Genomic DNA, 26,830 nt, shown 5'->3' with positions numbered 1-26,830 from the left:
CGAGAATACGAGTCTGCGTTATTATGGGGTGTATATTTTGTTCAAAACCCTTTCACTGCACTAATTTTGAATCCCTATCGTGTAGCTTTAATGTTAACACATCTCTCGAAATTTGTTAGAGCACATTTTCTCACTATGATTACAATGAATTGTATCATTATTTTAGTACAAAAACGTATGTTCCTTCAACACATTCTTGGCATTGCCCACGAAACGTAGGATGTCCCGACTCGTCTCGAAAGCTAGAAGGTGGCCTATATGTAACTTACCGAAAGCAGTGCATTTCCCCAGCGGACATACCGCGTTAAATATACCGGTTTTCGTCCCAAAAAAGAAACCAAGCAGCGACGGATCTGGAAAGTACTAGGATGTGTGACAGCCAGGGAGCACCAAGTACTGTTAGCAACCTTTTTGCTTTTGTAATGGTGATAATGACCTTTTTTGTAACTTGAAGTCAATAAATCACAAACATTTCTTGCAGAATCGCTTCCCGAAGAGCCGGCGTTGGTAGTTTTTGTGCGAGGATACGTTCCTGAAATATTATTTGATGTATTTTTGGGCGTTTTTGTTTAAAATCTAAACCCTGCAGAAAATTTTCTTCTCTGTCTTATAGCTTTTATGTTAACACATTTCTCGAAGGTTGTTAGAGCACATTTTCTCACTATGATTACAATGAAATGTATCATTATTTTGTGTAGTAACAATTATGTTTCACCTACACATTCTTGGCAGTGCACACAAAATGAGACATAACCCGTCTCGTCTCGAAAACTAGACGGTGGAGTATATCTATGTTACCGAATGCAGTACCTTTCGCCAACGGTCATACCGCGCTGAATATACCGGTTCTCGTCCGATCACCGAAGTCAAGCAGCGTCGGGCCTGGTAAGTACTTGGATGGGTGACCGCCTGGGAACAACAGGTACTGTTGGCAACCTTTTCTTTAATGCTGATAATGACCTTTTTTGAAACATGAATTCAATCAATCACCCACAGTTTTTGAGGAATCGCTCCCCGTAGAGCCGACGTTGGTAATGTTTCTGCGAGGATACCTTCCTGCCATATTATGTGATGTATTTTATGTGCGTTTTTTGTTTAAAAACCAAACACTTCACAAAATTTCCTTCTCTGTCTTTTAGCTTTAATGTTAACACATCTCTCGAAGGTTGTTAAAGCACATTTTCTCACTATGATTACAATGAAATGTATCATTAATAGTAACAATTATGTTTCATCTACACATTCTTGGCAGTCCACACTAAACGAGACATAACCCGTCTCGTCTCGAAAACTAGACGTTGGAGTATATCTATCTTACCGAGAGCAGTACCTTTCGCCAACGGTCATACCGCGCTGAATATACCGGTTCTCGTCCGATCACCGAAGTCAAGCAGCGTCGGGCCTGGTAAGTACTTGGATGGGTGACTGCCTGGGAACACCAGGTACTGTTGGCAACCTTTTTCTTTGTTTTGGTTAATATTGACCTTTTTGTAATTTGAAACCAATCAATCATCCACAGTTTCTGCAGAATCACCTCTTTCATAGCAGTCAGAAAATAATATATGTAAAAAATGTATATTAGTATATATGAATATCTTGGAAGCCGATGTTTTTTTTTTTAATTTCATATCACTCTGGGTTGCAGGGTGCTGCCGTATTACATCTGGCCGCCATAATTGCGGTGGATAGCGGTGCCTGGATCCGACGTGTCTCTCTCCGAAGGTCCTGCGTTGGTAGTTTTTGGCGAGAATACGAGTCTGCGTTATTATGGGGTGTATATTTTGTTCAAAACCCTTTCACTGCACTAAATTTGAATCTCTTTCTTGTAGCTTTAATATTAACACATCTCTCGAAGTTTGTTAGAGCACATTTTCTCAGTATGATTACAATGAATTGTATCATTATTTGTAGTACAAAAACCTATGTTTCTTCTACACATTCTTGGCATTGCCCACGAAACATGAGATGTCCGACTCGTCTCGAAAACTAGAAGGTGGCCTATATGTAACTTACCGAAAGCAGTGTCTTTCGCCAACGGACATACCGCGTTAAATATACAGGTTTTCGTCCCAAAACAGAAGTCAAGAAGCGACGGATCTGGAAAGTACTTGGATGGGTGACAGCCAGGGAGCACCAGGTACTGTTAGCAACCTTTTTGCTTTTGTAATGGTGATAATGACCTTTTTTGTAACTTGAATTCAATGAATCACAAACATTTTTTGCAGAATCCCTTCCCGAGGAGCCGGCGTTGGTAGCTTTTCTGCGAGGTTACGTTCCTGCCATATTATTTGATGTATTTTTGGGCGTTGTTTGTTTAAAAACCAAACACTTCTCAAAATTTCCTTCTCTGTCTTCTAGCTTTTATGTTAACACATCTCTCGAAGGTTGTTAAAGCACATTTTCTCACTATGATTAAAATGAAATGTATCATTAATAGTAACAATTATGTTTCATCTACACATTCTTGGCAGTGCACACTAAACGAGACATAACCCGTCTCGTCTCGAAAACTAGACGGTGGAGTATATCTATCTTACCGAAAGCAGTACCTTTCGCCAACGGTCATACCGCGCTGAATATACCGGTTCTCGTCCGATCACCGAAGTCAAGCAGTGTCGGGCCTGGTAAGTACTTGGATGGGTGACTGCCTGGGAACACCAGGTACTGTTGGCAACCTTTTTCTTTCTTTTGGTTAATAGTGACATTTTTGTAATTTGAAACCAATCAATCATCCACAGTTTCTGCAGAATCACATCTTTTATATCTGCAATCATATAATATATGATTAGTATATATGAATATCTGGGAAGCCGATGTTTTATTTAATTTCTTATCATGCTGGGTTGCAGGGTGCTGTCGTATTACATCCCGCCGCCATAATTGCGGTGGATAGCGGTGCCTGTATCCGCCGTGACTCTCTCCGTAGGCCCGGCGTTGGTAGTTTTCGGCGAGAATATGAGTCTGTGTTATTATTATGTGTATATTTTGTTCAAAACCCTTTCACTGCACTAAATTTTAATCTCTATCTTGTAGCTTTAATGTTAACACAAGTAGAGCAATCAAGCCGGTTGACCAACCGAAAATGGCGCTCGGTGGCGCTCGCAGTGTTGCTAACTCCTCACTTGAAAAAATCACCAAGGTTTTTGTTTTTGGGTATAACCTAACCTCAAGCAAGGAGCTGGCAACATCGTTTGAGGCTTTTCTCGCAGTGTTGCCAACCCCCTCCTCGAAAAAATTACCAAGGTTTTTGTTTTTGGGTATAACCTAGCCTAAAGCAAGGAGCTGGCAACACTTGAGGCTTGTTTTAATGGTTTGCTCTTGTAAGGCATGAGCCTTATTTTCTTGCAGTATGGCCAACTCCTCACTTGAAAAAATCACCAAGGTTTTTTTGTTTTTGGGTCTAACCTAACCTGAAGCAAGGAGCTGGCAATACTGCTTGAGGCTTGCTTTAATGGGTTTCTCTCGTAAGGCATGAGCCCTATTTTCGGGCGCAGTGTTGCCAACTCACCCTAAGAAAATTTCACCATGTGATATTTCACAGGCGAAGCTAACCTACAAATGGGAGTTGCCAACACTGACTAGTGGAGGTGCACGGGTTTTGCGCTATTATTTGTGATTTAGTGTTGCCAACTCACCCCAAGAATATTTCACCATGTGATATTTTACAGGCGAAGCTAACCTACAAATGGGAGTTGCCAACACTGACTAGTGGAGGTGCACGGGTTCTGCGCTATTATTTGCGATTCAGTGTTGCTAACTCACCCCAAGAATATTTCACCACATGTTATTTTACAGGCGAAGCTAACCTACGAATGAGAGTTAGCAATACTGGCAACAGCAATTGCGGTTTAGTGTTGCTAACTCACCTTAAGAATATTTCACCATGTGATATTTTACAGGCGAAGCTAACCTACAAATAGAAGTTGACAACACTGGTAACATCAATTGCGGTTCAATGTTGCCAACTTACCTGAAGAATATTTCACCTTGTGATATTTTACAGGCGAAGCTAACCTACAAATAGAAGTTGACAACACCGGTAACATTAATTGCGGTTTAATGTTGCCAACTTACCTGAAGAATATTTCATCATGTGATATTTTACAGGCGAAGCTAACCTACAAATGGGAGTTGGCAACACTGATTAGTGGAGGTGCACGGGTTCAAGAACATCAATTGCCAGTGTTGCCAACTCACCCTAAGAATATTTCACCATGATATTTTACAGACGAAGCTAACCTACGAATGGGCAACACAGACTAGTGGAGGTGGCCGGGTTCTGCAACATTAATTGCCAGTGTTGCCAACTCACCTTAAGAATATTCCACCATATGATATTTTACAAGCGAAGCTAACCTACGAATGGGCAACACTGACTAGTGGAGGTGACGGGGGTTGCGTCCGAATCAGCAGCAGATGTCACCTGCACCGTTACATCCGGGGACTCAGCTAATTTTTGTTGTCCGAATTTGCGGTAGACGTGGAGTCGGAGGGAAGAGCAGAGAGGCGCGACAGATGCATGCTTGAACTCGCTGTGACGCTGCGCTTGGCAGCCATATTCTAACTTTCACTTTGTACAGACAACATTTACTGATTAGAGGATGTAAAACTCAGTTATATTTTAATATTTTATCGATAATGAATGCAGAAAAATTGTAAATGATGAAATAGCGTGTTATATTTTTAATATGAGTAGTTAGGTGGAAATCATTGTCATGTTTGTTTGCGCCCCATGCAGTGGGTGAAGTTCGGGCTGACACCTGGCGGGAAAAGTGACAGCCGTACTACAAGGGGACATGCAGATTCGGACGACTTGGACGTGACTTCGACGGCATGCGAGAGCAACGGGGGGAGAACAGGATGGAGCGCTTGCCAATCCGGACACGGCTTTTGTAAACCTCTCTCGCGGGAACGATGTGCTGCACATGCATACGCGCGCGCGTATTTTTTATTATTTTTGTATTGTGATGCAAACAAACAAATAATAATTGTTGTTTTTTAGGATGCCTGGCCTCTATAACCTCGCCAGGGTGCGTGGGTGCTCAACACTAGTTCTAACGGTTATGGCTATCAAAAGCCCAATGCCTCTGTAGAGTTTTGTGAGTTATTATTTTTTTTAATTTGTGCATCGAACTAACTTATATTGGATTTTGATTGTAGTGTGCAGTGTTAATTTGATCAGAGGTGTTTTATTGGCTGGATTGTTGTTATTCTGCAGCACTGTCGAGGTGAAATCCAAATTGTATATGTGCTTGTCGAAATGCTTTTGTATGCGTGGAAGGGTGTGCTTGGACCAGTGGGGAAATTTATTTTTTGCACCGAGGTTTTTCGCGGAAGTCTTCGTGCTCGAATTGTGCGAGGGGGTTGTCGTCGAAGATTCGTCCAATAGGAGTTGGCAACACTGACTAGTTGCTTCACAAATTTTTTGTTTTTTAAATATATGATATTTCACAGGCGAGGTTAACCTACAAGTTACAAGTTGACGGCGTAATTTTTTATAAGATGATAAGTATGCAATAAGATGAAGAAGATGCTAACTGGCAATAGCGGTGTTAATGTTTCTAGCTTTCTACCCTCTCTCACTGGGTTTTTTTTATGGTGCAGTGGTATTTAAGGATTCGATACTTGCACAAGTGGTTTTTGAAACTGTAGGTTTGATTTTTTTATTTCTAGTTTGATATGAGATACACACAATTTTATTTTTTGAAGTACAGTTAATATTACCTAGTTTGGGTTAAGCTGTAACATACAACTAGCGATCGACACGACCACCTGACACACAGACAGAGAGAGTGTGAGCAAATTCAAAGTGTGATCTATTGTGAACTAAACTAACCTCACTCACCCACCCACATATAGTCTTATAGGTAACTCAAAAAGCAGAAAGTAGTATATAGCATGACAGGTCGATCTATCGTAAACTAAACTAACCTCACTCGCCCACCCACATATAGCCTTACAGGTGACTCAAAGGCGGAAAGGCAGCTATATCACTTGTAAGGGCCAACACACAAGATCTATTGCAAACTAAATTAACCTACGACATAAGCCATGGACACATCTTCCAGATAGGGTATAAGCAACTCACTTCTTGCAATTGTATAACGGGGGAAAATTAACCTACAGCTGGCAACACTGTTTGAGTTGCTTTCGACGAGCCAAACTCAAATAGGCTCTACAGCTAGAAGCTTGAAACATATACCTTTGCAGAGTATGCCAACTTATCTTATGTAAAAATATTACCTAGTACAGTTAAGCTGTGACATACAACTAACGATCGACACGACTACCTGACACACATATGGAGAGAGTGAGACAGCTTATACGCAATATATTCCTACACATGTACTGGGTTTAAAAGGTAACTTGCAACAACTATTTCACTCACTCCCTATCAAAATCATCTAACCACATGTTTTTGATACTTGCTGCCAGAACATGGTGGTTTTAGACTGTAAATTCAAGCTGATTATTCTATTTGTGCATGATGCCTGTATTTGGAATATTTAATTCTTGGCATACGGTATTTTTTGCGTGCTCCACTAACCTTGCGCTCGATTCACGGAAGCTATGACGTGTATTTCCTGTTTCGCGAATATGCGAGAATTTTTCACAATAGATAATATATTACAAAAGCGAGTTGTTTGTGTATATAAATCTAGTTTTGGAAATGGACATGAATATAATGTCAAAAATTATTGCATAACTTAAAAACATTGATATTTATTGCACTAGCAAAGGTAAATGTGGAATGTCCCGGCCCCTCAGCTGTTAGGTTAAACAGCATAAAAATTTTATTACTGATAGCAAGCATTGTCATATGGACAAAACAGATCTAGTAATGAGCTGTCTTGCATGTCTCCTGAGTGGAAGGAATATGATGCCACTATAAACTGTAAACAAGATATGCAGTCCCTGGCATGAGATGCACGAGGCTTATGAACCTCGACCTATAGAGTTGTACAATCGATGTTTTTTTTTTTTTTAAGCATAGCGGTGTGTTTTCGCTTATTTCAATGTCATCGAGCGTGCATGTAAAGAAGGGGAGAGAAAAAAAAAAGAGGAGGAGGGGTTATAACGGATAATTCATATTTCGATTTCAATATTTTTGCTAGTTACGATTCACCTGCTATCTAGAAGGACACTGGATGATGGCTAAAAACGAGGGAAGGAGAGAAATGTTATTTTTTTTTTATTTTTTTGATTGTGTGTGATGAAATAGTTTTAGATAATAATAGTAGGCTAATAGAATTGTAGAAAACAACTGTATTGTGATGCGAGGCTGAAAGTAATTTCGAAAGCAGTCTCGGGCATCTTCGCGTTCAACCAACAAGGAAAAATGTACATGGAAGGGGCAACGGTATTATCCATGGATGGTTTTTCTGAATAAACATACATATCAGTTTTTGCTGTCTCCAGATGGGACCGGAGCTTTTGTTTTGTTTGGACAGGGGGGGGGGTTCAGATAAATGCATGGACATCAAAAATAAAAGAAAGAAATTTTACTCCACTGCTCACATGTATTGAATCTTCCAATAACACACCTCGCGGGGGCGTACCTACATGTATGTAAAATATAGTTAATGTCTTATTTTTCGAACCTGTGGTCTGTAGATTTGCTTTTGTTGGCAACAGAAACAGAAAAAATGGCATCATGTTATTGTATACTGATATGGGTGTACTGTAATCACATCAATTTTTCTAGTTAAAAATCTATGTCGAAAAGCAATGTTGGGTGACTTGTCTGTGTTGGGTCTTATTAACAACTTCACAGCTGTACCTGCACAACTCATCGACTACAAGGCAACAATGTTAGGAAATGTGTGCATGGCTCCGAGAATACAATTTAAAATCACTAATGTGGCATGAACCCCCTCCACTTGTGTGTATTTGAATATGCGAAAATTAGACACTTTGAATAATCGAGGAGAACAATCACAAAAACAGCTTGCACCGGTATGACGTGTTCAAACTTCAGACGATTTTTGTTAATCTACAAAAGCCAAGTGCGAACGGAGATCACTACGAAAATTGGGAAAAAAGAAAGAAGCGAGGCTATTTCGGCTAATGGCAACAATGAGGATGAATAATGGTTGTTTTTGATAAAATTGACGAAGTCAATATGCCTAGCCTAAAATAAAATTCAACAATTAATGTTAAACATTTGCCACTCTGAAATGGCGACGGCTATCATCATAACATCACTTATTTCTGACCTGTCCATATTGGCCCTCTCTCTACCCCTCCATAAATTTGATTCGAAAGGTACAATTATTCCAGTTCTTGAATAAGACTCGCATATGCCCTCAGAAAAAAAACAAGAGAAGAAATAAATAAATCAAGTTATGTATATTCTTCATCCCCCCCCCCCCAATTTTCTTCCCACAACACCGCACGAAGCCTCGAGTTTCGGATATTGTTGTTGTGCGACAGGATAGGATAGATGAACCGTATGTTTACCGAGGACCAGACGTAATCAAATAATTTTTTTTTTTGAAAAGATAGTTGAAGAGGTTGAGACTATTGGCAGCCTCTTATGTGAATCGAAACCAAAATGCTCTTATTATCCAACGATGAACTTCAATCTCACAATAACATTGAAATGTGTCTGGTGTGCGATCAAAGGTTTCACCGACGAGAACCGGAAAGTAATTTCATCATAATTATTTTACCGGAAACTACATCGGTGGAATCTGTAACATAATGTATTCATGTATGTGTTTGACAATCATATATCACTTACTAGAACAATTTTCATATTGTTTTCACTACGTGAGATGATATTTTATTTATATTTACGATAAAATAGAGGTTTGGGTGTAATAACAGTTTTTATTAATTAATTTAGAGATGCATTTTTTATTTGTTGAGTTAATGATTAGGTTAATTTGTTATTTCTCGCGAAAAAAAAAGAGGGAACCACAGCTGAAAGAAAATACACAACATGTATTATTGAGGTCAAGAGTTTGTTTTTAACATCACTTTTTGCACACATAGGCTAATCACGACTCGGGATATGTTTAAAATGGAATCTGAAATATTGATTAGGCGACCTGACTGGAACTCGGAATAGGACACACTGATTACAAGACGTCGATATATTACCACTTGGTAAGAAATTGTAGTGTTTTAATTCACACACACACTCACAATTTAAAACAACTAAACTGATCGCAGGCCCAACTGGTGGCTGGCATACACAACTATCCATCCGCCTGTCGTCTTCTGGGGTGTGTGTCTCGATGAGTGTCAACAACCTCTATTGTGAAGTAAAATCTGTAGGGGTAACATCACTCTCCAATTACAATGTTGGCAAACTTTCCAACTTCATCGTGAACGACGACAAAGGTATCGGCTACCTGATCAAAATTATCAACATGCTGCCTCCGAGATTCTGGAACGTTGCCGAAGGAAAGGGACTCGTGAACGACATCATCAACAAGTTATTTTTCGAGATGCATTTACTTGGCTACCAATACTGCGGACCGGGTACCAAACTCGAGAAAAGATTGGAGAGAGGAGACAAGGGTGTGAATCTATTGGACGCGGCATGCAAAGATTACGATATTGCTTACAACACGCACACGAATTTGGATGCACGTCACGAAGCAGACAAGAAATTGGAGCATGTCGCTTTCAGGAGGGTCATGAGCAAAGATGCTTCTTTGCGAGAAAAAGTTGCAGCATTTAGCACTACCATCGCCATGAACACGAGACAAAAATTTGGATGGGGAATCCTACCTAGAGTTATTTTTAACTGGCAACGAGGTGATCTTGGTCAGCACGACGAACCCTCAGCCGTTATAGAAGATATCTGAAACCGGCTTACACCAGTCACTCATAGCTCCCCCAATTTTCTCACGATGGTGGGTTGCCACTGGCCCTATACGTAGGCCGAATAAATTCCGAGCAGAGCCGGATTCGAACCTATGGCGTCTCGCAGCGAACAATCTCAAGACGAGTGAACGCCGTAACTTGTTCAGCTACGGAGGACGACTCTCTCTCTCTCTCTACTCTTTCTCTAATTTTCATCATTATTGTTAAAATTAATTCAAGAGAAAATATATATTTTGTGTTGACATGGGAAATATGCAATAAAAAAATGCATGATCAATAGTTAAGGTCAAAATCTGAATAAACAGTGAGGGTGATACACGCAAGCTTCCAGGCATGTGATTTGCACAGAATTAAATATAAAATGAGAGATGGAAGGTTTTTGTTACTATTAGAATTTAAGTACGGAAAATATGTACAGCGAATGAATACTACGTTTGACTAATCGTGAAGATGAGTATTACAGTACGTTTTTTTTATCGTTCTTATATAAACGTTGAAACGTTTAAGAACGTATAAGAACGTTTACCGAAACGTTGAAACGTTTCAACGTTTCGGTAAACGTTCTTATACGTTCTTAAACGTTTCAACGTTTATATAAGAACGATAAAAAAAACGTACTGTAATACTCATCTTCACGATTAGTCAAACGTAGTATTCATTCGCTGTACATATTTTCCGTACTTAAATTCTAATAGTAACAAAAACCTTCCATCTCTCATTTTATATTTAATTCTGTGCAAATCACATGCCTGGAAGCTTGCGTGTATCACCCTCACTGTTTATTCAGATTTTGACCTTAACTATTGATCATGCATTTTTTTATTGCATATTTCCCATGTCAACACAAAATATATATTTTCTCTTGAATTAATTTTAACAATAATGATGAAAATTAGAGAAAGAGTAGAGAGAGAGAGAGAGTCGTCCTCCGTAGCTGAACAAGTTACGGCGTTCACTCGTCTTGAGATTGTTCGCTGCGAGACGCCATAGGTTCGAATCCGGCTCTGCTCGGAATTTATTCGGCCTACGTATAGGGCCAGTGGCAACCCACCATCGTGAGAAAATTGGGGGAGCTATGAGTGACTGGTGTAAGCCGGTTTCAGATATCTTCTATAACGGCTGAGGGTTCGTCGTGCTGACCAAGATCACCTCGTTGCCAGTTAAAAATAACTCTAGGTAGGATTCCCCATCCAAATTTTTGTCTCGTGTTCATGGCGATGGTAGTGCTAAATGCTGCAACTTTTTCTCGCAAAGAAGCATCTTTGCTCATGACCCTCCTGAAAGCGACATGCTCCAATTTCTTGTCTGCTTCGTGACGTGCATCCAAATTCGTGTGCGTGTTGTAAGCAATATCGTAATCTTTGCATGCCGCGTCCAATAGATTCACACCCTTGTCTCCTCTCTCCAATCTTTTCTCGAGTTTGGTACCCGGTCCGCAGTATTGGTAGCCAAGTAAATGCATCTCGAAAAATAACTTGTTGATGATGTCGTTCACGAGTCCCTTTCCTTCGGCAACATTCCAGAATCTCGGAGGCAGCATGTTGATAATTTTGATCAGGTAGCCGATACCTTTGTCGTCGTTCACGATGAAGTTGGAAAGTTTGCCAACATTGTAATTGGAGAGTGATGTTACCCCTACAGATTTTACTTCACAATAGAGGTTGTTGACACTCATCGAGACACACACCCCAGAAGACGACAGGCGGATGGATAGTTGTGTATGCCAGCCACCAGTTGGGCCTGCGATCAGTTTAGTTGTTTTAAATTGTGAGTGTGTGTGTGAATTAAAACACTACAATTTCTTACCAAGTGGTAATATATCGACGTCTTGTAATCAGTGTGTCCTATTCCGAGTTCCAGTCAGGTCGCCTAATCAATATTTCAGATTCCATTTTAAACATATCCCGAGTCGTGATTAGCCTATGTGTGCAAAAAGTGATGTTAAAAACAAACTCTTGACCTCAATAATACATGTTGTGTATTTTCTTTCAGCTGTGGTTCCCTCTTTTTTTTTCGCGAGAAATAACAAATTAACCTAATCATTAACTCAACAAATAAAAAATGCATCTCTAAATTAATTAATAAAAACTGTTATTACACCCAAACCTCTATTTTATCGTAAATATAAATAAAATATCATCTCACGTAGTGAAAACAATATGAAAATTGTTCTAGTAAGTGATATATGATTGTCAAACACATACATGAATACATTATGTTACAGATTCCACCGATGTAGTTTCCGGTAAAATAATTATGATGAAATTACTTTCCGGTTCTCGTCGGTGAAACCTTTGATCGCACACCAGACACATTTCAATGTTATTGTGAGATTGAAGTTCATCGTTGGATAATAAGAGCATTTTGGTTTCGATTCACATAAGAGGCTGCCAATAGTCTCAACCTCTTCAACTATCTTTTCAAAAAAAAAAATTATTTGATTACGTCTGGTCCTCGGTAAACATACGGTTCATCTATCCTATCCTGTCGCACAACAACAATATCCGAAACTCGAGGCTTCGTGCGGTGTTGTGGGAAGAAAATTGGGGGGGGGGGATGAAGAATATACATAACTTGATTTATTTATTTCTTCTCTTGTTTTTTTTCTGAGGGCATATGCGAGTCTTATTCAAGAACTGGAATAATTGTACCTTTCGAATCAAATTTATGGAGGGGTAGAGAGAGGGCCAATATGGACAGGTCAGAAATAAGTGATGTTATGATGATAGCCGTCGCCATTTCAGAGTGGCAAATGTTTAACATTAATTGTTGAATTTTATTTTAGGCTAGGCATATTGACTTCGTCAATTTTATCAAAAACAACCATTATTCATCCTCATTGTTGCCATTAGCCGAAATAGCCTCGCTTCTTTCTTTTTTCCCAATTTTCGTAGTGATCTCCGTTCGCACTTGGCTTTTGTAGATTAACAAAAATCGTCTAAAGTTTGAACACGTCATACCGGTGCAAGCTGTTTTTGTGATTGTTCTCCTCGATTATTCAAAGTGTCTAATTTTCGCATATTCAAATACACACAAGTGGAGGGGGTTCATGCCACATTAGTGATTTTAAATTGTATTCTCGGAGCCATGCACACATTTCCTAACATTGTTGCCTTGTAGTCGATGAGTTGTGCAGGTACAGCTGTGAAGTTGTTAATAAGACCCAACACAGACAAGTCACCCAACATTGCTTTTCGACATAGATTTTTAACTAGAAAAATTGATGTGATTACAGTACACCCATATCAGTATACAATAACATGATGCCATTTTTTCTGTTTCTGTTGCCAACAAAAGCAAATCTACAGACCACAGGTTCGAAAAATAAGACATTAACTATATTTTACATACATGTAGGTACGCCCCCGCGAGGTGTGTTATTGGAAGATTCAATACATGTGAGCAGTGGAGTAAAATTTCTTTCTTTTATTTTTGATGTCCATGCATTTATCTGAACCCCCCCCCCCTGTCCAAACAAAACAAAAGCTCCGGTCCCATCTGGAGACAGCAAAAACTGATATGTATGTTTATTCAGAAAAACCATCCATGGATAATACCGTTGCCCCTTCCATGTACATTTTTCCTTGTTGGTTGAACGCGAAGATGCCCGAGACTGCTTTCGAAATTACTTTCAGCCTCGCATCACAATACAGTTGTTTTCTACAATTCTATTAGCCTACTATTATTATCTAAAACTATTTCATCACACACAATCAAAAAAATAAAAAAAAATAACATTTCTCTCCTTCCCTCGTTTTTAGCCATCATCCAGTGTCCTTCTAGATAGCAGGTGAATCGTAACTAGCAAAAATATTGAAATCGAAATATGAATTATCCGTTATAACCCCTCCTCCTCTTTTTTTTTTCTCTCCCCTTCTTTACATGCACGCTCGATGACATTGAAATAAGCGAAAACACACCGCTATGCTTAAAAAAAAAAAAAAACATCGATTGTACAACTCTATAGGTCGAGGTTCATAAGCCTCGTGCATCTCATGCCAGGGACTGCATATCTTGTTTACAGTTTATAGTGGCATCATATTCCTTCCACTCAGGAGACATGCAAGACAGCTCATTACTAGATCTGTTTTGTCCATATGACAATGCTTGCTATCAGTAATAAAATTTTTATGCTGTTTAACCTAACAGCTGAGGGGCCGGGACATTCCACATTTACCTTTGCTAGTGCAATAAATATCAATGTTTTTAAGTTATGCAATAATTTTTGACATTATATTCATGTCCATTTCCAAAACTAGATTTATATACACAAACAACTCGCTTTTGTAATATATTATCTATTGTGAAAAATTCTCGCATATTCGCGAAACAGGAAATACACGTCATAGCTTCCGTGAATCGAGCGCAAGGTTAGTGGAGCACGCAAAAAATACCGTATGCCAAGAATTAAATATTCCAAATACAGGCATCATGCACAAATAGAATAATCAGCTTGAATTTACAGTCTAAAACCACCATGTTCTGGCAGCAAGTATCAAAAACATGTGGTTAGATGATTTTGATAGGGAGTGAGTGAAATAGTTGTTGCAAGTTACCTTTTAAACCCAGTACATGTGTAGGAATATATTGCGTATAAGCTGTCTCACTCTCTCCATATGTGTGTCAGGTAGTCGTGTCGATCGTTAGTTGTATGTCACAGCTTAACTGTACTAGGTAATATTTTTACATAAGATAAGTTGGCATACTCTGCAAAGGTATATGTTTCAAGCTTCTAGCTGTAGAGCCTATTTGAGTTTGGCTCGTCGAAAGCAACTCAAACAGTGTTGCCAGCTGTAGGTTAATTTTCCCCCGTTATACAATTGCAAGAAGTGAGTTGCTTATACCCTATCTGGAAGATGTGTCCATGGCTTATGTCGTAGGTTAATTTAGTTTGCAATAGATCTTGTGTGTTGGCCCTTACAAGTGATATAGCTGCCTTTCCGCCTTTGAGTCACCTGTAAGGCTATATGTGGGTGGGCGAGTGAGGTTAGTTTAGTTTACGATAGATCGACCTGTCATGCTATATACTACTTTCTGCTTTTTGAGTTACCTATAAGACTATATGTGGGTGGGTGAGTGAGGTTAGTTTAGTTCACAATAGATCACACTTTGAATTTGCTCACACTCTCTCTGTCTGTGTGTCAGGTGGTCGTGTCGATCGCTAGTTGTATGTTACAGCTTAACCCAAACTAGGTAATATTAACTGTACTTCAAAAAATAAAATTGTGTGTATCTCATATCAAACTAGAAATAAAAAAATCAAACCTACAGTTTCAAAAACCACTTGTGCAAGTATCGAATCCTTAAATACCACTGCACCATAAAAAAAACCCAGTGAGAGAGGGTAGAAAGCTAGAAACATTAACACCGCTATTGCCAGTTAGCATCTTCTTCATCTTATTGCATACTTATCATCTTATAAAAAATTACGCCGTCAACTTGTAACTTGTAGGTTAACCTCGCCTGTGAAATATCATATATTTAAAAAACAAAAAATTTGTGAAGCAACTAGTCAGTGTTGCCAACTCCTATTGGACGAATCTTCGACGACAACCCCCTCGCACAATTCGAGCACGAAGACTTCCGCGAAAAACCTCGGTGCAAAAAATAAATTTCCCCACTGGTCCAAGCACACCCTTCCACGCATACAAAAGCATTTCGACAAGCACATATACAATTTGGATTTCACCTCGACAGTGCTGCAGAATAACAACAATCCAGCCAATAAAACACCTCTGATCAAATTAACACTGCACACTGCAATCAAAATCCAATATAAGTTAGTTCGATGCACAAATTAAAAAAAATAATAACTCACAAAACTCTACAGAGGCATTGGGCTTTTGATAGCCATAACCGTTAGAACTAGTGTTGAGCACCCACGCACCCTGGCGAGGTTATAGAGGCCAGGCATCCTAAAAAACAACAATTATTATTTGTTTGTTTGCATCACAATACAAAAATAATAAAAAATACGCGCGCGCGTATGCATGTGCAGCACATCGTTCCCGCGAGAGAGGTTTACAAAAGCCGTGTCCGGATTGGCAAGCGCTCCATCCTGTTCTCCCCCCGTTGCTCTCGCATGCCGTCGAAGTCACGTCCAAGTCGTCCGAATCTGCATGTCCCCTTGTAGTACGGCTGTCACTTTTCCCGCCAGGTGTCAGCCCGAACTTCACCCACTGCATGGGGCGCAAACAAACATGACAATGATTTCCACCTAACTACTCATATTAAAAATATAACACGCTATTTCATCATTTACAATTTTTCTGCATTCATTATCGATAAAATATTAAAATATAACTGAGTTTTACATCCTCTAATCAGTAAATGTTGTCTGTACAAAGTGAAAGTTAGAATATGGCTGCCAAGCGCAGCGTCACAGCGAGTTCAAGCATGCATCTGTCGCGCCTCTCTGCTCTTCCCTCCGACTCCACGTCTACCGCAAATTCGGACAACAAAAATTAGCTGAGTCCCCGGATGTAACGGTGCAGGTGACATCTGCTGCTGATTCGGACGCAACCCCCGTCACCTCCACTAGTCAGTGTTGCCCATTCGTAGGTTAGCTTCGCTTGTAAAATATCATATGGTGGAATATTCTTAAGGTGAGTTGGCAACACTGGCAATTAATGTTGCAGAACCCGGCCACCTCCACTAGTCTGTGTTGCCCATTCGTAGGTTAGCTTCGTCTGTAAAATATCATGGTGAAATATTCTTAGGGTGAGTTGGCAACACTGGCAATTGATGTTCTTGAACCCGTGCACCTCCACTAATCAGTGTTGCCAACTCCCATTTGTAGGTTAGCTTCGCCTGTAAAATATCACATGATGAAATATTCTTCAGGTAAGTTGGCAACATTAAACCGCAATTAATGTTACCGGTGTTGTCAACTTCTATTTGTAGGTTAGCTTCGCCTGTAAAATATCACAAGGTGAAATATTCTTCAGGTAAGTTGGCAACATTGAACCGCAATTGATGTTACCAGTGTTGTCAACTTCTATTTGTAGGTTAGCTTCGCCTGTAAAATATCACATGGTGAAATATTCTTAAGGTGAGTTAGCAACACTAAACCGCAATTGCTGTTGCCAGTATTGCTAACTCTCATTCGTAGGTTAGCTTCGCCTGTAAAATAACATGTGGTGAAATATTCTTGGGGTGAGTTAGCAACACTGAATCGCAAATAATAGCGCAGAACTTGTGCACCTCCACTAGTCAGTGTTGGCAACTCCCATTTGTAGGTTAGCTTCGCCTGTAAAATATCACATGGTGAAATATTCTTGGGGTGAGTTGGCAACACTAAATCACAAATAATAGCGCAAAACCCGTGCACCTCCACTAGTCAGTGTTGGCAACTCCCATTTGTAGGTTAGCTTCGCCTGTGAAATATCACATGGTGAAATTTTCTTAGGGTGAGTTGGCAACACTGCGCCCGAAAATAGGGCTCATGCCTTACGAGAGAAACCCATTAAAGCAAGCCTCAAGCAGTATTGCCAGCTCCTTGCTTCAGGTTAGGTTAGACCCAAAAACAAAAAAACCTTGGTGATTTTTTCAAGTGAGGAGTTGGCCATACTGCAAGAAAATAAGGCTCATGCCTTACAAGAGCAAACCATTAAAACAAGCCTCAAGTGTTGCCAGCTCCTTGCTTTAGGCTAGGTTATACCCAAAAACAAAAACCTTGGTAATTTTTTCGAGGAGGGGGTTGGCAACACTGCGAGAAAAGCCTCAAGCGATGTTGCCAGCTCCTTGCTTGAGGTTAGGTTATACCCAAAAACAAAAACCTTGGTGATTTTTTCAAGTGAGGAGTTAGCAACACTGCGAGCGCCACCGAGCGCCATTTTCGGTTGGTCAACCGGCTTGATTGCTCTACTAACACATCTCTCGAAGTTTGTTAGAGCACATTTCCTCACTATGATTACAATGAATTGTATCATTATTTGTAGTACAAAAAAGTATGTTTATTCTACACATTCTTGGCATTGCCCACGAAACGTGTGATGTCCCGACTCGTCTCGAAAACCAGAAGGTGGAGTATATCTATCTTACCGAAAGCAGCATTTCTCGCCAACGGTCATACCTCGTTGAATATACCGGTTCTCGTCCTATCACCGAAGTCAAGCAGCGTCGGGCCTTGTAAGTACTTGGATTGGTGACCTCCTGGGAACACCAGGTACTGTTGACAAACTTTTTGCTTTTTTAATGGTGATAATGACTTTTTTGTAACTTGAAGTCAATGAATCACAAATATTTTTTGCAGAATCGCTTCCCGAGGAGCCGGCGTTGGTAGCTTTTCTGCGAGGATACGTTCCTGCCATATTATTTGATGTATTTTTGGGCGTTTTTTGTTTAAAAACCAAACACTTCACAAAATTTCCTTCTCTGTCTTTTAGCTTTAATGTTAACACATCTCTCGAAGGTTGTTAAAGCACATTTTCTCACTATGATTACAATGAAATGTATCATTCTTTTGTGTAGTAACAATTATGTTTCACCTACACATTCTTGGCAGTGCACACAAAATGAGACATAACCCGTCTCGTCTCGAAAACTAGACGGTGGAGTATATCTACTTTACCGAATGCAGTACCTTTCGCCAACGGTCATACCGCGCTGAATATACCGGTTCTCGTCCGATCACCGAAGTCAAGCAGCGTCGGGACTAGTAAGTACTTGGATGGGTGACCGCCTGGAAACACCAGGTACTGTTTTGCAACCTTTTCTTTAATGCTGATAATGACCTTTTTTGAAACTTGAAGTCAATCAATCACCCACATTTTTTGATAAATCGCTCCCCGAAGAGCCGACGTTGGTAGTTTTTCTGCGAGGATACCTTCCTGCCATATTATGTGATGTATTTTATGTGCGTTTTTTGTTTAAAAACCAAACACTTCACAAAATTTCCTTCTCTGTCTTTTAGCTTTAATGTTAACACATCTCTCGAAGGTTGTTAAAGCACATTTTCTCACTATGATTACAATGAAATGTATCATTAATAGTAACAATTATGTTTCATCTACACATTCTTGGCAGTCCACACTAAACGAGACATAACCCGTCTCGTCTCGAAAACTAGACGGTGGAGTATATCTATCTTACTGAAAGCAGTACCTTTCGCCAACGGTCATACCGCGCTGAATATACCGGTTCTCGTCCGATCACCGAAGTCAAGCAGCGTCGAGCCTGGTAAGTACTTGGATGGGTGACTGCCTGGGAACACCAGGTACTGTTGGCAACGTTTTTTTTGTTTTGGTTGATAATGACCTTTTTGTAATTTGAAACCAATCAATCATCCACAGCTTCTGCAGAATCACCTCTTTTAAAGCTGTAAGCAAATAATATATGTAAAAAATGTATATTAGTATATATGAATATCTGGGAAGCCGATGTTTTTTTTAGTTTCTTATCAAGCTGGTTTGAAGGGTGCAGTCGTATTACAGCCGGCCGCCATAATTGCGGTGGATAGCGGTGCCTGGATCCGCCGTGTCTCTCTCCGTAGGTCCGGCGTTGGTAGTTTTCGGCGAGAATACGAGTCTGCGTTATTATGGGGTGTATATTTTGTTCAAAACCCTTTCACTGCACTAAATTTGAATCCCTATCTTGTAGCTTTAATGTTAAGACATCTCTCGAAGTTTGTTAGAGCACATTTTCTCACTATGATTACAATGAATTGTATCATTATTTTAGTACAAAAACGTATGTTTCTTCAACACATTCTTGGCATTGCCCACGAAACGTAGAATGTCCCGACTCGTCTCGAAAGCTAGAAGGTGGCCTATATGTAACTTACCGAAAGCAGTGCATTTCGCCAGCGGACATACCGCTTTAAATATACCGGTTTTCGTCAAAAAACAGAAACCAAGCATCGACGGATCTGGAAAGTAGTTGGATGGGTGACAGCCTGGGAGCACCAGGTACTGTTAGCAACCTTTTTGCTTTTGTAATGGTGATAATGACCTTTTTTGTAACTTGAAGTCAATAAATCACAAACATTTCTTGCAGAATCGCTTCCCGAAGAGCCGGCGTTGATAGTTTTTGTGCGAGGATACGTTCCTGAAATATTATTTGATGTATTTTTGGGCGTTTCTGTTTAAAATCCTAACCCTGCACAAAATTTCCTTCTCTGTCTTTTAGCTTTAATGTTAACACATCTCTCGAAGGTTGTTAAAGCACATTTTCTCACTATGATTACAATGAAATGTATCATTAATAGTAACAATTATGTTTCATCTACACATTCTTGGCAGTCCACACAAAACGGGACATAATACGTCTCGTCTCGAAAACTAGACGGTGGAGTATATCTATCTTACCGAAAGCAGTACCTTTCGCCAACGGTCATACCGCGCTGAATATACCGGTTCTCATCCGATCACCGAAGTCAAGCAGCGTCGGGCCTGGTAAGTACTTGGATGGTTGACTGCCTGGGAACACCAGGTACTGTTGGCAACCTTTTTTTTGTTTTGGTTGATAATGAACTTTTTGTAATTTGAAACCAATCAATCATCCACAGCTTCTGCAGAATCACCTCTCTTATAGCTATAAGCAAATAATATATGTAAAAAATGTATATTAGTATATATGAATATCTGGGAAGCCGATGTTTTTTTTTTAGTTTCTTATCATGCTGGTTTGAAGGGTGCAGTCGTATTACAGCCGGCCGCCATAATTGCGGTGGATAGCGGTGCCTGGATCCGCCGTGTCTCTCTCCGTAGGTCCGGCGTTGGTAGTTTTCAGCGAGAATACGAGTCTGCGTTATTATGGGGTGTATATTTTGTTCAAAACCCTTTCACTGCACTAATTTTGAATCCCTATCGTGTAGCTTTAATGTTAACACATCTCTCGAAATTTGTTAGAGCACATTTTCTCACTATGATTACAATGAATTGTATCATTATTTTAGTACAAAAACGTATGTTCCTTCAACACATTCTTGGCATTGCCCACGAAACGTAGGATGTCCCGACTCGTCTCGAAAGCTAGAAGGTGGCCTATATGTAACTTACCGAAAGCAGTGCATTTCCCCAGCGGACATACCGCGTTAAATATACCGGTTTTCGTCCCAAAAAAGAAACCAAGCAGCGACGGATCTGGAAAGTACTAGGATGTGTGACAGCCAGGGAGCACCAAGTACTGTTAGCAACCTTTTTGCTTTTGTAATGGTGATAATGACCTTTTTTGTAACTTGAAGTCAATAAATCACAAACATTTCTTGCAGAATCGCTTCCCGAAGAGCCGGCGTTGGTAGTTTTTGTGCGAGGATACGTTCCTGAAATATTATTTGATGTATTTTTGGGCGTTTTTGTTTAAAATCTAAACCCTGCAGAAAATTTTCTTCTCTGTCTTATAGCATTTATGTTAACACATTTCTCGAAGGTTGTTAGAGCACATTTTCTCACTATGATTACAATGAAATGTATCATTATTTTGTGTAGTAACAATTATGTTTCACCTACACATTCTTGGCAGTGCACACAAAATGAGACATAACCCGTCTCGTCTCGAAAACTAGACGGTGGAGTATATCTATGTTACCGAATGCAGTACCTTTCGCCAACGGTCATACCGCGCTGAATATACCGGTTCTCGTCCGATCACCGAAGTCAAGCAGCGTCGGGCCTGGTAAGTACTTGGATGGGTGACCGCCTGGGAACAACAGGTACTGTTGGCAACCTTTTCTTTAATGCTGATAATGACCTTTTTTGAAACATGAATTCAATCAATCACCCACAGTTTTTGAGGAATCGCTCCCCGTAGAGCCGACGTTGGTAATGTTTCTGCGAGGATACCTTCCTGCCATATTATGTGATGTATTTTATGTGCGTTTTTTGTTTAAAAACCAAACACTTCACAAAATTTCCTTCTCTGTCTTTTAGCTTTAATGTTAACACATCTCTCGAAGGTTGTTAAAGCACATTTTCTCACTATGATTACAATGAAATGTATCATTAATAGTAACAATTATGTTTCATCTACACATTCTTGGCAGTCCACACTAAACGAGACATAACCCGTCTCGTCTCGAAAACTAGACGGTGGAGTATATCTATCTTACCGAATGCAGTACCTTTCGCCAACGGTCATACCGCGCTGAATATACCGGTTCTCGTCCGATCATCCGAAGTCAAGCAGCGTCGGGCCTGGTATGTACTTGGATGGGTGACCGCCTGGGAACAACAGGTACTGTTGGCAACCTTTTCTTTAATGCTGATAATGACCTTTTTTGAAACTTGAATTCAATCAATCACCCACAGTTTTTGAGGAATCGCTCCCCGAAGAGCCGACGTTGGTAATTTTTCTGCGAGGATACCTTCCTGCCATATTATGTGATGTATTTTATGTGCGTTTTTTGTTTAAAAACCAAACACTTCACAAAATTTCCTTCTCTGTCTTTTAGCTTTAATGTTAACACATCTCTCGAAGGTTGTTAAAACACATTTTCTCACTATGATTACAATGAAATGTATCATTAATAGTAACAATTATGTTTCATCTACACATTCTTGGCAGTCCACACTAAACGAGACATAACCCGTCTCGTCTCGAAAACTATACGTTGGAGTATATCTATCTTACCGAGAGCAGTACCTTTCGCCAACGGTCATACCGCGCTGAATATACCGGTTCTCGTCCGATCACCGAAGTCAAGCAGCGTCGGGCCTGGTAAGTGCTTGGATGGGTGACTGCCTGGGAACACCAGGTACTGTTGGCAACCTTTTTCTTTGTTTTGGTTAATAGTGACCTTTTTGTAATTTGAAACAAATCAATCATCCACAGTTTCTGCAGAATCACCTCCTTCATAGCAGTCAGAAAATAATATATGTAAAAAATGTATATTAGTATATATGAATATCTGGGAAGCCGATGTTTTTTTTAATTTCTTATCATTCTGGGTTGCAGGGTGCTGTCGTATTACATCTGTCCGCCATAATTGCGGTGGATAGGGGTGCCTGTATCCGCCTTGTCTCTCTCCGTTGGTCCTGCGTTGGTAGTTTTCGGCAAGAATACAAGTCTGCGTTATTATTGGGTGTATATTTTGTTCAAAACCCTTTCACTGCACTAAATTTGAATCTCTATCTTGTAGCTTTAATGTTAACACATCTCTCGAAGTTTGTTAGAGCACATTTTCTCAGTATGATTGCAATGAATTGTATCATTATTTGTAGTACAAAAACGTATGTTTCTTCTACACATTCTTGGCATTGCCCACGAAACGTGAGATGTCCCGACTCGTCTCGAAAACTAGAAGGTGGACTATATGTAACTTACCGAAAGCAGAGCCTTTCGCCAAAGGACATACCGCGTTAAATATACCGGTTTTCGTCCCTAAACAGAAGTCAAGCAGCGTCGGGCCTGGTAAGTACTTGGATGGGTGACTTCCTGGGAACACCAGGTACTGTTGGCAACCTTTTTCTTTGTTTGGGTTAATAGTGACCTTTTTGTAATTAGAAACCAATCAATCATCCACAGTTTCTGTAGAATCACCTCTTTTATAGCTGTAAGCAAATAATATATGTAAAAAATCATGCTGGCTTGCAGGGTGCTGTCGTATTACATCCGGCCGCTATAATTGCGGTGGATAGCGGTGCCTGGATCTGCCGTGTCTCTCTCCAAAGGTCCGGCGTTTGTAGTTTTCGGCGAGAATACGAGTCTGCGTTATTTTGGGGTGTATATTTTGTGCAAAACCCTTTCAATGCACTAAATTTGAATCTCTATCTTGTATCTTTAATGTTAACACATCTCTCGAAGTTTGTTAGAGCACATTTTCTCACTATGATTACAATGAATTGTATCATTATTTGTAGTACAAAAACGTATGTTTATTCTACAGATTCTTGGCATTGCCCACGAAACGTGAGAAGTCCCGACTCGTCTCGAAAACTAGAAGGTGGACTATATCTATCTTACCGAATGCTGTAGCTTTCGCCAACGGTCATACCGCGCTGAATATACCGGTTCTCGTCCGATCACCGAAGTCAAGCAGCTTCGGGCCTGGTAAGTACTTGGATGGGTGACCGCCTGGGAACACCATGTACTGTTGGCGACCTTTTTCTTAATGCTGATAATGACCTTTTTTGAAACTTGAAATCAATCAATCACCCAACGTTTTTGCAGAATCGCTCCCCGAAGAGCCGGCGATGGTAGTTTTTCTGCGAGGATACGTTCCTGCCATATTATCGTATGTATTGTATGTGCGTTTTTTGTTTAAAAACCCAACCCTTCAAAAAATTTCCTTCTCTGTCTTTTAGCTTTAATGTTAACACATCTCTCGAAGGTTGTTAGAGCACATTTTCCCAATATGATTACAATGAATTGTATCATTATTTGTAGTACAAAAACGTATGTTTATTCTACAAATTCTTGGCATTGCCCACGAAACGTGAGATGTCCCGACTCGCCTCGAAAACTAGACGGTGGCCTATATGTAACTTACCGAAAGCAGTGTCTTTCGCCAACGGACATACCGCGTTAAATATACCGGTTTTCGTCCCAAAACAGAAGTCAAGCAGCTAAGGATCTGGTAAGTACTTGGATGGGTGACAGCCTGGGAGCACCAGGTACTGTTAGCAATCTTTTGCTTTTTTAATGGTGATAATGACTTCTTTGTAACTTGAAGTCAATCAATCACAAATATTTTTTGCAGAATCGCTTCCCGAAAAGCCGGCGTTGGTAGTTTTTCTGCGAGGATACGTTCCTGCCATATTATTTGATGTATTTTTGGGCGTTTTTGTTTAAAATCCCAACCCTGCGCAAAATTTCCTTCTCTGTCTTTTAGCTTTAATGTTAACACATCTCTCGAAAGTTGATAAAGCACATTTTCTCACTATGATTACAATGAAATGTATCATTAATAGTAACAATTATGTTTCATCTACACATTCTTGGCAGTCCACACTAAACGAGACATAACCCGTCTCGTCTCGAAAACTAGACGTTGGAGTATTACTATCTTACCGAGAGCAGTACCTTTCGCCAACGGTCATACCGCGCTGAATATACCGGTTCTCGTCCTATCACCGAAGTCAAGCAGCGTCGGGCCTGGTAAGTACTTGTATGGGTGACTGCCTTTGAACACCAGGTACTGTTGGCAACCTTTTTCTTTGTTTTGGTTAATAGTGACCTTTTTGTAATTTGAAACCAATCAATCATCCACAGTTTCTGCAGAATCACATCTTTCATAGCAGTCAGAAAATAATATATGTAAAAAATGTATATTAGTATATATGAATATCTGGGAAGCCGATGTTTTTTTTTTAATTTCATATCACTCTGGTTTGCAGGGTGCTGTCGTATTACATCTGGCCGACATAATTGCGGTGGATAGCGGTGCCTGGATCCGACGTGTATCTCTCCGTAGGTCCTGCGTTGGTAGTTTTCGGCGAGAATACGAGTCTGCGTTATTATGGGGTGTATATTTTGTTCAAAACCCTTTCACTGCACTAAATTTGAATCTCTATCTTGTAGCTTTAATATTAACACATCTCTCGATCTTTGTTAGAGCACATTTTTTCAGTATGATTACAATGAATTGTATCATTATTTGTAGCACAAAAACCTATGTTTCTTCTACACATTCTCGGCATTGCCCACGAAACGTAGGATGTATCGACTCGTCTCGAAAGCTAGAAGGTGGCCTATATGTAACTTACCGAAAGCAGTGCATTTCGCCAGCGGACATACCGCGTTAAATATACCGATTTTCGTCCCAAAAAAGAAACCAAGCAGCGACGGATCTGGAAAGTACTTGGATGGGTGACAGCCAGGGAGCACCAGGTACTGTTAGCAACCTTTTTGCTTTTGTAATGGTGATAATGACCTTTTTTGTAACTTGAAGTACATAAATCACAAACATTTCTTGCAGAATCGCTTCCCGAAGAGCCGGCGTTGGTAGTTTTTGTGCGAGGATACGTTCCTGAAATATTATTTGATGTATTTTTGGGCGTTTCTGTTTAGCATCCCAAACCTGCACAAAATTTCCTTCTCTGTCTTTTAGCTTTAATGTTAACACATCTCTCGATAAGTGTTAAAGCACATTTTCTCACTATGATTACAATCAAATGTACCAATATTTGGTGTAGTAACACTTACGTTTCATCTACACTTTCTTGGCAGTGCACACAAAACGGGACATAATACGTCTCGTCTCGAAAACTAGACGGTGGAGTATATCTATCTTACCGAAAGCAGTACCCCTCGCCAACGGTCATACCCCGCTGAATATACCGGTTCTCGTCCGATCACCGAAGTCAAGCAGCGTCGGGCCTGGTAAGTACTTGGATGGGTGACTGCCTTTGAACACCAGGTACTGTTGGCAACCTTTTTTTTGTTTTGGTTAATAGTGACCTTTTTGTAATTTGAAACCAATCAATCATCCACAGTTTCTGCAGAATCACCTCTTTTATAGCTGTAAGCAAATAATATATGTAAAAAATGTATATTAGTATATATGAATATCTGGGAAGCCGATGTTTTTTTTTTAGTTTCTTATCATGCTGGTTTGAAGGGTGCAGTCGTATTACAGCCGGCCGCCATAATTGCGGTGGATAGCGGTGCCTGGATCCGCCGTGTCTCTCTCCGTAGGTCCGGCGTTGGTAGTTTTCGGCGAGAATATGAGTCTGCGTTATTATTATGTGTATATTTTGTTCAAAACCCTTTCACTGCACTAAATTTTAATCTCTATCTTGTAGCTTTAATGTTACCACATCTCTCGAAGTTTGTTAGAGCACATTTTCTCACTATGATTACAATGAATTGTATCATTATTTTAGTACAAAAACGTATGTTTCTTCAACAAATTCTTGGCATTGCCCACGAAACGTAGGATGTATCGACTCGTCTCGAAAGCTAGAAGGTGGCCTATATGTAACTTACCGAAAGCAGTGCATTTCGCCAGCGGACATACCGCGTTAAATATACCGATTTTCGTCCCAAAAAAGAAACCAAGCAGCGACGGACCTGGAAAGTACTTGGATGGGTGACAGCCAGGGAGCACCAGGTA

General features: G+C 40.1%; 10 non-coding genes and 4 pseudogenes across 10 annotated transcripts; all 14 read left to right on the top strand.

Moving 5' to 3' along the window:
* The first annotated feature begins 815 nt into the window (after positions 1-815).
* Positions 816-934, top strand: LOC145995596 (5S ribosomal RNA). The gene has a single exon (XR_014442642.1). It is a non-coding gene; the product is annotated as a 5S ribosomal RNA (ribosomal RNA).
* A 401-nt stretch (positions 935-1,335) lies between these two features.
* LOC145995784 (5S ribosomal RNA) lies at positions 1,336-1,454 on the top strand. Its single transcript, XR_014442724.1, has one exon. It is a non-coding gene; the product is annotated as a 5S ribosomal RNA (ribosomal RNA).
* Positions 1,455-2,554: 1,100 nt separating this feature from the next.
* On the top strand, positions 2,555-2,673 carry LOC145995462 (5S ribosomal RNA). The gene has a single exon (XR_014442514.1). It is a non-coding gene; the product is annotated as a 5S ribosomal RNA (ribosomal RNA).
* A 15,224-nt stretch (positions 2,674-17,897) lies between these two features.
* Positions 17,898-18,016, top strand: LOC145995789 (5S ribosomal RNA; annotated as a pseudogene).
* Positions 18,017-18,426: 410 nt separating this feature from the next.
* On the top strand, positions 18,427-18,545 carry LOC145995776 (5S ribosomal RNA; annotated as a pseudogene).
* Positions 18,546-18,947: 402 nt separating this feature from the next.
* LOC145995519 (5S ribosomal RNA) lies at positions 18,948-19,066 on the top strand. Its single transcript, XR_014442567.1, has one exon. It is a non-coding gene; the product is annotated as a 5S ribosomal RNA (ribosomal RNA).
* A 1,095-nt stretch (positions 19,067-20,161) lies between these two features.
* On the top strand, positions 20,162-20,280 carry LOC145995420 (5S ribosomal RNA). The gene has a single exon (XR_014442473.1). It is a non-coding gene; the product is annotated as a 5S ribosomal RNA (ribosomal RNA).
* Positions 20,281-21,383: 1,103 nt separating this feature from the next.
* LOC145995585 (5S ribosomal RNA) lies at positions 21,384-21,502 on the top strand. Its single transcript, XR_014442631.1, has one exon. It is a non-coding gene; the product is annotated as a 5S ribosomal RNA (ribosomal RNA).
* A 401-nt stretch (positions 21,503-21,903) lies between these two features.
* On the top strand, positions 21,904-22,023 carry LOC145995665 (5S ribosomal RNA). Its single transcript, XR_014442708.1, has one exon. It is a non-coding gene; the product is annotated as a 5S ribosomal RNA (ribosomal RNA).
* A 401-nt stretch (positions 22,024-22,424) lies between these two features.
* On the top strand, positions 22,425-22,543 carry LOC145995502 (5S ribosomal RNA). The gene has a single exon (XR_014442551.1). It is a non-coding gene; the product is annotated as a 5S ribosomal RNA (ribosomal RNA).
* Positions 22,544-23,117: 574 nt separating this feature from the next.
* LOC145995814 (5S ribosomal RNA) lies at positions 23,118-23,236 on the top strand (annotated as a pseudogene).
* Positions 23,237-23,756: 520 nt separating this feature from the next.
* LOC145995601 (5S ribosomal RNA) lies at positions 23,757-23,875 on the top strand. The gene has a single exon (XR_014442647.1). It is a non-coding gene; the product is annotated as a 5S ribosomal RNA (ribosomal RNA).
* Positions 23,876-24,803: 928 nt separating this feature from the next.
* LOC145995740 (5S ribosomal RNA) lies at positions 24,804-24,922 on the top strand (annotated as a pseudogene).
* A 1,105-nt stretch (positions 24,923-26,027) lies between these two features.
* Positions 26,028-26,146, top strand: LOC145995566 (5S ribosomal RNA). The gene has a single exon (XR_014442612.1). It is a non-coding gene; the product is annotated as a 5S ribosomal RNA (ribosomal RNA).
* The last annotated feature ends 684 nt before the right edge of the window (positions 26,147-26,830 follow it).

The sequence above is a fragment of the Lepisma saccharinum genome, chromosome 11 (genome assembly GCF_977018435.1).
Source record: "Lepisma saccharinum chromosome 11, izLepSacc3.1, whole genome shotgun sequence".
NCBI lineage: Eukaryota > Metazoa > Arthropoda > Insecta > Zygentoma > Lepismatidae > Lepisma > Lepisma saccharinum.
This window is presented reverse-complemented; position numbering and strand designations above follow the sequence as displayed.